Source organism: Lonchura striata, chromosome 6 (genome assembly GCF_046129695.1).
Source record: "Lonchura striata isolate bLonStr1 chromosome 6, bLonStr1.mat, whole genome shotgun sequence".
NCBI lineage: Eukaryota > Metazoa > Chordata > Aves > Passeriformes > Estrildidae > Lonchura > Lonchura striata.
In genome coordinates this window covers 33,918,559-33,932,326 of record NC_134608.1, presented here as the reverse complement: position 1 = coordinate 33,932,326, position 13,768 = coordinate 33,918,559, and the positions used below count along the sequence as shown (strand labels likewise).

General features: G+C 41.1%; 1 protein-coding gene across 9 annotated transcripts in view; it reads right to left on the bottom strand.

The window, feature by feature from the left end:
* SUSD6 (sushi domain containing 6) overlaps nt 1-13,768 on the bottom strand; it is a 91,648-nt gene that overhangs the window by 49,278 nt on the left and 28,602 nt on the right. Inside the window, exons 3-4 of one of the 9 annotated variants that reach the window (XM_077784110.1) lie at nt 8,654-8,764; nt 6,502-6,606 (exon numbers count right to left, since the gene is read on the bottom strand). The exons of 6 other annotated variants lie outside the window; for them this stretch is intronic. The gene's annotated coding sequence lies outside the window, so the exon portion shown is untranslated. 2 more of the 9 variants (XM_077784112.1, XM_077784111.1) reach the window with 2 other exon arrangements.

Sequence of the window (13,768 nt, the reverse complement as noted above, 5' to 3'; positions counted from 1 at the left end):
TGAACAGCAAACAAGCCAGAAATACCTAAAACAAGAATATCTTCAGAGGGAATCATTTATTGCTTATTCTTGATTCACTAACAGGTTGCTCCAACGCACAGCATTGTTTCTCTCATTTCTTTTAAAATCAGACATACTTTCCACACCTCTTTTTTGCTACCAAGTCACTCGAATCCTAGGTTACCATGTACCCTGTCTACCACAGGTGGGGCTGCCATTCCAGGAATGCTGTAAGTGATGCTGCTATGCCTACAGAAACATCCCACTAAGCTGATTTAGTCTGGTATAGATTTGAAGGACACACAAGGGTGGCCAGCCCATTCAGTGCATGACAGCATAGACAAACCCCTCAGGATTGTTAGGAGATATGGGGTAGAGGTATTGCTTGTACTTCCCTTTGGATTCAGCCAAGTTACAAAACAGCCTTGACTGTTCCCTGGCAAAATTAGAAGAGGAGATTCTGACTAGATAAGAAACTATCCCTTTTTCCCAGAGGAGAGCTGGTTTTGAGGCTATTTAGACAGACATTCAACTCTCTGAAAATTTACTGGTTTAGTACACTCCTTATACCTACAGCTCAGGGGGAAGCAGCTTTCATAACAACTCCTCAGGCATCCACTGCCTGAAGTTAGCTGGATTGCAGTGTAGATCACACACATTTGTCAGGCATACTCCCAGGGACATAGTTTAACAATTCAGGGGTTTGGGAGAATCAAAGTGTATACAAAGCACTAAGGAACAGGCTGCATTCTTTAATGGATATTAAGAACAATAAGGCAGAAGCTGACAGTAGCACAAGTATGAAGAGCAAGGACATTTCAGACCCATTTTGCATGCTACAGCCTGGGCTGAAGGGTTATGTAAGGATTAAGTTTAAACAAAGATGTTTACAAAGATAATATTTAGTACAGCCAGCAGTGCCCATAAGTACAGTAAGGAGTGGAGGAGATTTTTCTCTGTTAAAAGTGTATCAGCCAATAAAGGTGGAAGGTATTTTCTTTCTTTATAATGCGAACCTTGAAAAACACCTACTAAACATGGATAAGACAATAAGCCATCCTCTATATCCACAAAGTCAATAGCCACACACCCTCTTAGAGAATGCTGTGAAGATGAATGAAGCAGTACCGATTGCTCCCAGCTTAGGGACATCTCCAGCTCCTCAAGTCTTGGCATCAAGCAAGCTTCCCAGTGATGCTTCAGCAAGAGTCCCTCTTGTGGCATGGTCAGCCCTGCTTGCACAGGGAGCAGTAGTTTGCTTCCACATAAAGTCCTCAAGCAGACATTAACTCCCACTGAAACCATGCAAGCCAGACTCCCTGCTTGCTCTTACACCACCAGCAGCCCTTTCCAAAGATGACACACTTATATATGGCAGGAGATCGCTTTAAGATAAGCTCTTTGGGGACCTTTGCCATTATATCTTCTAGACCTTCAGAAGCTGCCAACTCATATCCCTTGATCCAAGATCCCTTTGTAAGCATGTGTAAATTTTCACAGGATTATGACTTTATTTTTCTTATTTTTTCACAGAAGGACTCCTAGGTCCACATGGAAAAGCGTTCTTTGGAAGGTCATATGCTCAAGACATGCTCTGGACAACCAGAGACTGGACAGTCTGAAGTTCTCTAGTTGGTCAAAATGCCTGGCACAGTTATGACTTGTGTCACTGTTGTTGTAGAACAGGTCTTCAACATGAATTCTTCAAAGTTTATTTAGGGAAGTGTTCAGAATGTTTGGAATGCTACTGGCTTGCTTTTAAATACCATACTTGAAACCTAGCAAAAGAAAATTAGCTATCCTCATGCACATAAGAAATCTCTATTTTATCCACATGATTTCCCCCTCAAGAATAATACTCAGACATTGTTTGCTAACTCTTGAATGCACACAGCAAAGATCTTAGCAGTGGCATGAGTGATGGGTGTGCACAGCACAGCTTTTGAAAAGCTAAGCACAAATGTTGCTCTTGCCTCATGGTCACGCTGCAAGTGGAATCTAATGTAAGCAGTGTGGTTTAGACAATTTAACCTTCACCCTTAGTTGCTAGTTTTGTTGTATCCTTATTTTGCCTTCTTTCAAAGAGAAGTTTTAAAGTAAAAAAGTCATCCTCTTGGCTGCCAAGTTTAAAAAAAAAAAACCAGAAAAATCAAGTCTAAGTGACAGCAGAGAAAAGAAATCCTTCATTCCACTTACTTTCTGTGGTCAAACCAGTTTAGCTGAAATCTTTTAAAAACAAAATTGTGTTTTTAACATTTAGGAATAGCATCACAATTCAATTATACTGCTCAGTTTAAGTTAGGAACAAAGGAAAAAACCAAAGTCTTTGAAGTTGCCTGCAGGCAGTTCAGAAAAATCTTAATCTGATTTTTCAGCACAGCCAACTCTCAATATTCAGGATACTGGGAAAAGGTGGAAGAGGAAAGAAGGAAATATGAAAAGCCAAACAACATGTAACACTCCTCCTGTCCAGTAAGCAGATAATGTGTTTGGTAGCTTCATTTTACACCTTCATATTTAAACTGTAAAAAGGCAGGTTTCTGCACAGCACAGTCCCAGCATAAAGCAAATAGACAAATTGCACATATTCCCTGCTACAAAGAAGAATCAGTAGGAAAGACCAAGCTGCTTATTGTGGACATTGGAATCAGCACACACCCTACTGCAAACAAACCAATTGCTGAAGTGAAATCCGGATAGCTGGATTTCCTTCCTCATCCTCCAACTGTGCTGAGGGTTTGGCCTATGACCTTCAAATGTGACTGTTTCTTTCATTTAATTGTTTCAATTTAGTTTTTACCTGCTCTCTCCTACAAAGGTTTCTAGAACACTTTTAAATTTTAAAATGTTAAATTAAAAAAAAAAATCCCAACAAACAAAACCAACAATTGGTGATGCACAACTTCTATTTTCAAGAGGGAGCATTAGAGTTTGCACAGAAAGAAGCCTGCTGGACAGGTTAAACTCTGAAATTCTATTTTAATCTCTGATAAATGGCATGTACCTAACTCTCCACAGACTCACTAAGGCACACCCAAACTTTAAGCCAGGGAACTGGATTTTTCACTACTGGATAATTAGTACCTTACAACTGATAATGTCACACCAATATTCTTATCTTAAGTGAATAAATCTGCAAGATTCGCCAATTTGCACAGCTTACTCCCCAGCTTCCTTCTCTCTACCCTTCCTATTACATGCTCAAGTCCTTTTGGCACCTAGATCATGCTTTTGTACCCTTCCTTATCACACTTGATGCTCCTCTAACCATCCTGAGGTTAGCCAAGCATATTTTCCTGAGGCTGATTGCAGGGAGCACTTCCTCCAACTACTCCCCTTTCATGCTGGGTGCAAGCCTTTGTGTACCAGCTTCTTCCCTGCTGCAGCCCAGAGAAATGGACAGCAGGTTCAGAGATAAACCTGAGGGGACCAAACAAGCTTCCCCTCCAACACTCCTTTTAAAGGTAAGCAACAAGGAAGGAACAGACTTTCCAAGGGGTGTGCAAAGAAGAGGCGCAAGGTTGCCAAGGGGAAAAGGGGTGGTATTTACAGTCCATTGCATGATGGAAATGCTAAAATCAGTGTGGTTAACAACTGCCAAGCAGGGCTCGGTTTTTGTTCTTACAAATAGGACTCATAGTTTTAGAAACAGAATCAGAGACAAACGATTAGGAACAGTCTCAGTATTGTGTCATCGTCCCCATCTCCACATACCATGGTTGTCATGACACATTCACCAAAGATTCAAACTGTATTACTTAAAAAAAAAAAAAAATCCAATTTTCCTTGCTTTGGTAAGCCCAAGACAAAGCCCTAAATATCATTAGCTCCTCAGATTTTAAGACTTTTTCTTTAAAGTAAAGAATTTCACTGGAATTTTTTTCTGTTTTACTTGGGAAAAGGAAAATAAGAGATCAAAATCCATTGTCCTTCCAAATAAGGAAGAAGTTAGTTATGAGCAGGCTGTGAACTTCCAGGAACCAGGAAGAAGAAAAACAGAGCTGCAGAGGAGCAGAAGAGTTAGGTTAATGCACACAACTCTAATGCACTGCAGATTTCTGCACTATTACAAAAGTGCTTATTGCAGTTGGATCATGTCAACAGTGAATGAAAAGAAAACAGTAATTTTTTAAAAAGTGCTGGATCTGCTTTAAAGGACTGTTTTTTTAAAAAACATACTGTCATCTATGCAATCTATGGAAGGAAGTAGAGACTGGGGGATTGTGGAAAACAAATCTCTCACAATCTGTCCCGATTTTGGGTGATTTTTTGTTATTTGTGGATTTTTTTAAAATGTCTTATTTGAAAAAGCATCCCCTTTAGAAACTATTGTTTCAGCATTTTTCCCCTGCCGCACTGCATCAGAAAAGCTAGGTTTCATACTTTCAGCTTTAATCAGTAAAACAGCACATTTACAGAGGACCATATGCACAAAATGTTCCAGAATGCCTTCCAAAAATAATAAGTCCTAAAAAAGAAAACTCACAGTAAACTGGAATGGCTTCAGGGAAGGAGAATAAAGAAAAGCCGTGCAAAGGCAGAACTTCTTGTAACCACATCCAAGCTTGAAATGTTACTTTCAGTAACAGGGTTGACAAAAGCACTGGACTGGTAAAGTCACTTGTATATCCAGGATGCTATTCTCATTTATGCAGCTATCTTAATCTGTTTCAGAGAATGAAAGACCATGTACCGTAAAGGCTTATTTTATAATCACTCACAACTAGAACATGGCTCTCCCTATCCTTACAATTTCTTGTGTTTTCATTTCAATTAGTGTGGCTAAAAGCTATACATGCAGCTGCAATGCCACCAGGTTGCACAGCCACTTGAGTGGACATCTATTTGGAAGTCTTTTTCCTATCAAAGTCCTCTAAATATAAACTTCAGTGAAGCAGTCTGACATTTAAGTAAGGAACTATACTAGGAGATGAAGGAACTCTTACATTTATTCCTAAAAGCACAGCTGTGAGACACAACTCAAGTTTTAAATTATTACATTTCCCTGATATAAAAATATCCACTATAGAGAAGTATCACCCACTTTCAAGGAATGACAACAAATATTGTATGGTGCTTGTTATTTGTATTCCACCTTATAAAGAAGGCTCTCAGCAAGAGACATGTTGTTGTATCAGAACATGCCAGGCTAACAAATCCTTAATGTTTCAATATCTGTCAGCACATAGATTTTTTCAGAGATAAACACACACACGTAAAAATTCTGAAAAAGAAGACTGCCCCTTAAGTCCTCTGAAATCTTCCAACAAGACAGATCATTGACCAAACCAAAAAAGTTTTTAAATTCTGGTTTTGGCCTTAAGACTGCATTTGGAATTCTGACACAGAAGAGAATGACTTCAATAGATCTCAATAATGCAGGCCTTCAAAAGGTCTCAGGACTATGGTTAGATTTTGTATCCATTAGCCCACTATTTCCCTTTAGTTTTGTTTTTTAGCAGCTGCAAAGTTGCTAGATGTTTCTTACTGCTTTTCCTCCTTGGGGTGCACTGTGCTAACAGCACAGATGCACATGTATTGCCACAAACTCTTCACTGTGGCAGACATCCAGCGCAGTGGCATTAGGCAGATTTTATTCCACAGGGCCACATCACTCTTGCCAGTGTACAATGAAAAAAAGAAAATAATTTTGCATCCTCATTCAATCCCCTCGCAATTAAGACCACAGGACAATTAGCACACTGCCTGCACACAGACCTGCTGCCGGTTGAAAATGACTGCTCTCCAGATGGCTTTTAAGAACATAAAGGTCCAATCCACAGACATAAGAATTAAGCTAATTTCATGTCACATCTCTTAGAGCCTTAATAAATTTATCCAGATGTAGTTTACTAATTGGTAGGGTACTGAATTTTCTATTGCATTGCACGGCTGTTTATGGAACTGGACTGAAGTTAGTTCTGGGCAGGCTGTGGACTTCCAGGAATCAGTAAGAAGAACTCGTATTGAAATCATTCCCCTAAATCATGGCTCCAGCATCATGGTTTCAATGCAGATTAAAAGCCAAAAAGCTGGGTGAGAATGCTCCAAAATAGCCAAAGGTAACACAGGCTTGTTAGAAGCAGGCAAATGAAATCAAAGCCAAAAGAGAATGGAAAGTTACACAAGGCAGAACAGCAAGAGTCAGCAAAACACTCAGCAGTAAATCTTATAGTTTTGTGCAGGGCTATGAAGTGGTGCTGCACACAAGCAAGAATCACACACATGCCCGTGTTAGGTCAGGAGATTCACACAGAAGTGAGAGCATACAGGTTATTTTATCTTCTACATTACACTTTGGCTGTTTTGCTAGACTACCTAGGACTCCAAAAGTACAGCTAGGCTTTGTCCAGTCTACCTCAAAACTCTAGGGAAAACCCTTCCAAAGATCATATTCTCTCCCGATACTCAAAATGTGCGAAGACAAACTCTGGATAAAGCCACAGGCAACACCTTTTCACCAGGGACCAGAAAGGAGAGGTAAAGCATCCTGCTACTTACCTGAGCTCTTGCTTCCCTGCCTTTCTCCCTCAGCCAAGCACACCACTCTCAAGTGCTGCCCACCTCCTGGCTCCAGTCATAGTCCTCCACACCTGAATGGGCCAGCTACCAGGCAACAATCCATGAAACACAAGCAAGAAGACAGATTATGGAGTCTTTCGGATTTCTACTTTTTTTTCATTTGTCTAGCACACTTGTATTCAAATGTCAACAGGCTGGGCACATGAACATGAAAGATACCACACATGCTGTCCCAGACACCTCCACGCCTTGCTTCTCTTGCATACACAGAGATGCAAAGTGGAAGATCCTTCTCCACTCCCTCTAAAAAGTGCATTTCAGAGCAGGCATATTTAAGTCTCTACTATCTGAAGGTAAGTATGTCAAGCCACTAGCAGCTAAGTGAACCATACATCCACTTGAAAAACAGGTCACTCCCTGCTTTGCTTGGGGTTTTGAGGTGTCTCCAAGTACCCTGCATGAGTACACTGAAGCCATGAAACTATTTGTCAAGAAAAAACATTCCAGCGAATGTGACCAGTGACCTCTACCCAGCCTCATGGGAAAAGCTCAGCAACTCCAGTTTCAACTGCCTTTAAAGGAAGACTGATTCTATTATTATTTTTTTCCAGACATTTTGCAAATAAATATGAAGGTCCTGTCACAGTCAGTAATCCTCAAGCAATTTCCTGTCTCTGGAAACAAGGTTCCCTCAGACTGAATTGATTAAATAAAGGTTATTAGAATTAGTATAAAGCAAGCTTGTTTAAAATTACAGCTCTTCATGTTTTTACCTGTAACACAGTGCTCCAAGCACCAAGACAAAGAGATCAGCTACAAGAGCTTACAGCATAACAAAATTAATATGCAAGACCCATCAAAGAGTGAGACGGTAACCCAAAATTTCTTTTAACAGCAGAAGATTTTCATGCTCATTTAATCTATTTTGATATGAGTTTCTCGAAGGGTATGCACTTTTTTATACTATACTCTTAAGACTGGATTTGTTTTCCACATTTTGTAAATCTGATATGAAATTTAGTCTTTTGAGAGTCAGCAGTTGTCATAACCAAAGCTGTTTCATCTTTGCCTCTGCAGTTTAAGGATTTGCTGCAAAACAACTGGTTAAATCCATTAACACCATCTTTCAGTGTTACTAATTTCCTTTTCCTCTAAAGCCAAACATTCTAAATAAAACCCATGCAGAGAAAAGTATAAGTTTCTACAAATGTTAGAGGTATTTAGAGGAATGCAAACAGCTTGACATCAGGATCAGAAACTTGCTCAACAATTCTCTGGCATCTCTTGAACAGACAAGAGGAAGTAACAGGAAAGTAATGACACTGGTGCAACAGTTTAAAAGAAACAGAGCAACTACTAATTTATTAAGGCATGCTTTACAAATAAAAAGCACTGAATCTTGCAGAAAGTTCTAAACATCAACATCAGAGTGGCAATCGTCTCAAATACACAAGAACAAGGGCTTCTTTTTCTTATCCATAAGAAAAAAATACATTATGCAGAGTTTTCAGAAAGGGTCCCTGCGTAGGAATTGACCAAAAATGGATGGGAGGGTTGGCGTTTTGTTGTTTTTTTTTAATAACCTCATTTCACTAAATGCAGAGTAACAATTGTTAAAAAAAGACAACAAAACACCAAATGTCATCTGCAGCTCCACCTATAAGCAGACTGAGACTGCATTGTGCAAATGTCACAGCAGTTATACCCAGTGGAGTTGGTGGTCTGTCACTTGCAACTATTGGCATCTTATAAAAAGCGACTTGCAAGCTTCATTTTGTGAAAAGATTAATCTCTGCATGTTTTATACACATTATAACTCACCTAGAGCTGCTTTTCCAGGTAAGCCAAACATTGCATTTAACAGGTGTAAGCAACAGTTGGCTCTGGATAACAAAGGATCTCCATTGTCTCCTTTTGCATCAGGGTCTGCTCTCCTCATGAAGCAAAATCACCCTTTCACATGAAGAGGGAAGTGGGGGAAGGACAAAGACAAGCCTGCATTGTGGAAAATAAATAGCTCCACTAAGGCTCCACAGGACACTACGAGGCACATTTTGAGGAAACCACCCTTCTTACAGTATACTACAGAGCACAACAGCTATCAGAAGCCTTTTCTCCAACATTCACATACCCTTCCCTGGTCTCTAGCAACACTGCCACAGCCTCCACTTCCAAGTTCTGCTCCTCAGAAGCACTTGAGTATAGCTGCTGGAAATCACTGCAGAGGCTGCTTCATACCACCCTTGAAAATGAAAAGAAATCCCAGTGAAAAGCTACTGTGAACCCTTTCGAAAGGTAGGAACACATGCTGGTAAGGACAGAACTCAACAACCTACTTCTGAAGGACCAAGGTTAAGTTTCATTATCTCTGCCAAGAACAGCCATGCTTTATTTACATCAAAGGCACCAACAATCTATACAAGCTCCTTGCAGACAAATCAAATCTGAAAAAGTTAATTATATTTAGGCTACATTTGCTACAAAATAAATGAAATTGGGCAGGAGTTTAAGTTCTTTGAGGAAGCAGTTCTGCTGATAAATTTTTATTTCTGACCAAGGAAATCTGTTGGGTTTTGTCACTAGACAAAAAGCAAGTTTCACTCTCAAAGTTGTGACATAAATGGTTACTCTTCCCCAAAGGCAAAGGCTCTCAGAAGGGAGGCCTTGTAGAATTTACAGGTACAACCTCAACACTACTATCATCAAGGGAACACTATTCCTTGAAAACACTGAAAGTACTTCCACCAGCAAGGAGAAATGCAAAGCCAGTGATTGTCTGCAACATCAGTAGTTCCAAGATGCCCAACCCAAAATTTTTGCTTGCTTTTTTTTCTGGGGAAATAATCTTTACTTCCTAACAGCAGGAAGGACTCCTGATCTGAAGGGAATGAAGAAATGCAGAAAGAAGAAAGAACTGGCCTTGTTAGAGCCGTGTCATCTCAGAGTACAGTAATGCTCAACACCCACTGCACATTCCTGAGATGGGATACAAAGCTCACCTGCAAACCAGTCAAGAGATGAGAACACACAGAGAGATCCCACTTCCCTTCTACAAGCGTTCACCCAAAATGCAAAAGAGCTTTGAGTTAAGACCAGTGATAGTAATGTGAAAGACATTGCAACAAAAGAAAGATGAACAATCTATAGTGAGACTGACTTCGCAGATGACTAAAAAAAAAAGCTGAGGAGGAGACAAACAGGGGACATGCACATTACTGGCTTAATGTCATCAATCCTGGGGAGGTCTGGTTCATGACATTAGCTGAAGTTCAGAGTTGAAACTATTTTATATATATTAGGATTAACCCAAGGTATGCAAATATCTTCATTTCAAGATGCAAAAAGGAATCCTTGGCTTCTTCAGTCAAGAAAAGTATTAACTCCCCATTTATGAGACAGAATTGTTTTTCCTCCATTACTGTAAGTCAAGAAAAAGTGCGAGGGAGAAAAGGGTATCAGGAATGAAAGTCTTAAAGAACTTCAGAGAGGTGATTAACATAATCAACACTTCTTTTTAAAACCACACCTGAAGTGTAGGTGGCTTTGCACAGGTGCCTTGTGTAAGAAATCATTTATCAAGTCAAACCAGAGCCCCAGAAACCTTCTGGAAAGGTGTTGGCTTACTATCAGCTGAATAATCCAATTATGTTGACTTGAGAAATGTCAGGCCTATCCCCAGCAATGCCTGGCTAAACCTCATCACCTACAAGTAGTCAGTAGACTTTAGACAAGCCCTGCTATTTCATCAGAATCAAGCTGGAGAAGACTAGTCTTTAAATAGCATAAACGTGGGCAATAAAGGCTGCAGCTATCACAGGTCCCTTTGGTCTGTTTTTATACAGTTGAATGCTGAGACACATTTTCTGAAATAAATGACAGCCACATGCTTCCTTACAGCAGGCTCTCCTTGCCTTACATGGAAAACATTTCTTGTAAGACACAGAGGAAGCAAAGGTTAGATCAGATTTTAGCTGTGGGAACTTTTCATGCTGCGCAATAAAAAGCCCACTGATCTCATGCTGCTTCCCCCTCTGCTGCATGCTCCTCCCCCTCGTACAATGAAAGCCTCTCGGTTGAAACGTCATTTCCTATCCCTTCCCTTTAGCACATGCTTTTTCACATCCTTTTTTCTACAAAACGGGTAGCTGTCGTGACTGCTGCAGAAAACCCTGCAAAGGAAGAGATGCAGGCAGGAAGCCTGGGGCACATGCCAAAGGATAAACTCCTGCTTTCAGACAGGTATGCGACTAGGCAAATAACGCCCTACCAAAGCACTTCGTGCCTCATTAACACTTGCAGGTCAAAGAAAAGCAGAAATTGGAGCTTACAAATCAGACCATGCTGTGCTAGGTGCTATATAAACACTGAGAAAAAAAAAAAAAAAAAAAAAAAAAAAAAAAAAAAAAAAAAAAACAAAAAACCACCCACAACCAAAACCACGGCTACACGGATATCGTAAAGTACCACCTCTTTAATCTGAGCGATCACTGATCCCAGAGATCTTACTTTCACAGCAGGTTCCTGCTATATCACACCCAAAGAAATACAGTGCTCTCTGGTCTACTGCAAACATGCAATAAAATCTGCACCACGCCTGTTCTTAATGCGTTCTTTGTTCACTACAGTTCATTACTCAGTACAGTTCAGAAGATTGAAAAGGAAATTAAAAGGTCACTCACATACATGAGCTATTTGTGTCCTAAATATGCCAATAATTTGACTCAGTAGCAAGAATCAAAGAGTAAAACTTCTTGAAAACATGTTTTCCCTCAAATTCTTGTCTGTAAATATTTAATCCCCTTTATATTTTAGTAGCTACAGTCACTGACATGAGCTTGATATTTATTGATTTATAAAATTACATTTATGAAAGCACTAAAAACTAAGACTTTCTTTGCCAATGGCTGCCCTCTTCAATTTCCAGCTCTTTTCTCTCATTTTCAAGTCTTAACACTGCCTCATCTCTGTTTCATTTCTTTCATTCCTTTGTAAAATTTTTACCACCTCTCCTCACCCTCTTGGCACACATTCGAGCTCACGCTTGGCACGCAAGAAGGAGCCTTCCCTCTCCCACAGTTCCTTGTGTGATTTCCTCAGCTGAACTCATTAACAATGTCTCCAGGACTTGCCATGAATGAAAAAAAAATCGCCCTCGGGCAGACTGGAATGAGTTTGCAGGGTTTTGAGGGCAGTTACTCTGTGCATTTCGCCACGGTCCTGTGCGGTGCAGCGGCAGCAGTGCAGGGAGGCTCGTGCGGTGCAGCGGCAGCAGTGCAGGGAGGCTCGTGCGGTGCAGCGGCAGCAGTGCAGGGAGGCTCGTGCGGTGCAGCGGCAGCAGTGCAGGGAGGCTCGTGCGGTGCAGCGGCAGCAGTGCAGGGAGGCTCGTGCGGTGCAGCAGCCCCGAGCAGGCTGAGCAGGGCCCGCCCGGAGAGCTCCGCGCACAGACACCGCGGCGATGCTCCTTCATGCCAGGGATTATCGCCACCCTGTAGATACCTGCAAAAGGCTTCACAGCCACAAACGGGAACAAAGCAATCTCCTGCCCAGGAAAAAGAGCAAACTCTCCTGTCCCATGCCAGATGAGCTTTCAGAAAGTTTGCAGGTTTTGTGGTGGGGAGAGCTGTTGCGGCCAGGGGTGGAGGAGAGATGGGAATGGGGTGTAGGGGTTTTATCTCGTTATCTTTTCTCCACTGTTCCCAGTTTAGCATGCCTCCTTAAGAGACAGAACCGACACAAGCATAAAGCATATACCCCCTCCTTGGCTGAGAGCATGAGCTGCTACTGAACACATCTTTCAGAGCTTGATATTAGGCCAAAGCATTCCTGCAGCATGGAACATGGGGTGCTACTATGGCACTGCGGGGTAAATTACTGACAGCAATGGGGCAGAGAAACACAGATTTGCTACAAAAGATTTCCAGCCATTTTGAACACTGATCTTGTCCATCAGATTTTAAACAACCTTTTTGTTGTTGTTTTTGCTTAAACTGTGTACATTGTGGCAGCACTTCAAGGACTGTAGTAACTCTGTAAATACAAATGAGATTATTACAAAGAAATCTGTCTCTTCTCAATGTCTTAGAATTTATCTAGCCTTTCCTTGCATTTTATCCCACAGAGCAGCTGTTCCTCTCTTGATTATGGACAAAGATGAAAACACTGCTTTATGGCATCCTTGTAACTGGGCCCAGTGGGATTCTCAGGGAACATGAGTCTGCTCCCAAACACAGCAATCAGGAGGTTTTACACTTATGGTTTTGTCTTCTAGTAAGAGCAGTATGAAAATTTTAGAGCCATCTATCATAACTGAACAACTTTATCATTAATCCCACCATCATCAAACAGACTCTTCCCTTAGACAAAGCACTCTAGCTTTCAGTCTCCTTCACAAGCAGATGCTTGAAAGAGTTCAGTCTGTTGACTGGCTCTGCTAAGGGGCCACACCAAGTTTAGAACTACCTGCAAGTGACAGTATTTTGCAGTTAAAGCTTCCTAGAAGACCATCTTATCCCGATGAATGTGAGAACTACAAGCTCTCACATGCTAAGCAGAGTGCACAAACCATCACAGGTAACTTACAGCACCAAACAGAAAACAACAAGCCCAAGAGCACCCAGACACAAGTTTTCCAGAAAGGACTATTGGTTTCTGAACACAGACAAGAAGGGCAGTTCCTTACCACATGTTTATTCAGTGCATGATCTGAGGCAAACCCCTTGGGCCCTGAGGTAAGCACCTCCCCACTTGTTTCTTTCATCAGAAAGACAGAATCTGTCCTCTAGAGACTCATGTTTTCCCCAAAGGGGAATCACCCCATGTCACTACCACAGGCCTTCCAAAGTAAAGCAAGAGATGAAGTACCAACACACTGGTCACAAGTGAGTGTTGTGTAAAGTACTTCATACCCCATGCAAACAAAAAACTCTACAGAGAACATCTCTTTACGGGTACAGTCAAACTCCTGCATCCAGGCTGCCAAATGCCATGTGGGGTGGAACATGTTCTTATGTTGAAGAACTAAGTGCAAAGGCTGTAAGTAACAGTAAAACAGAAGGAGAAACTATTGAGCTGAGCATAGTGAACCATGGTTTTTACCACCTATACACATACAAACATCGGATCCACTACCCAAGGAACATTTAATTCACCCCCTGTCTTATTTCTAAATTAACATTTAGAAAATCAGGGCAATAACCTGATACACTCAAGATGAGCAATATCACAACCCACTGCAGACAGAACAGAA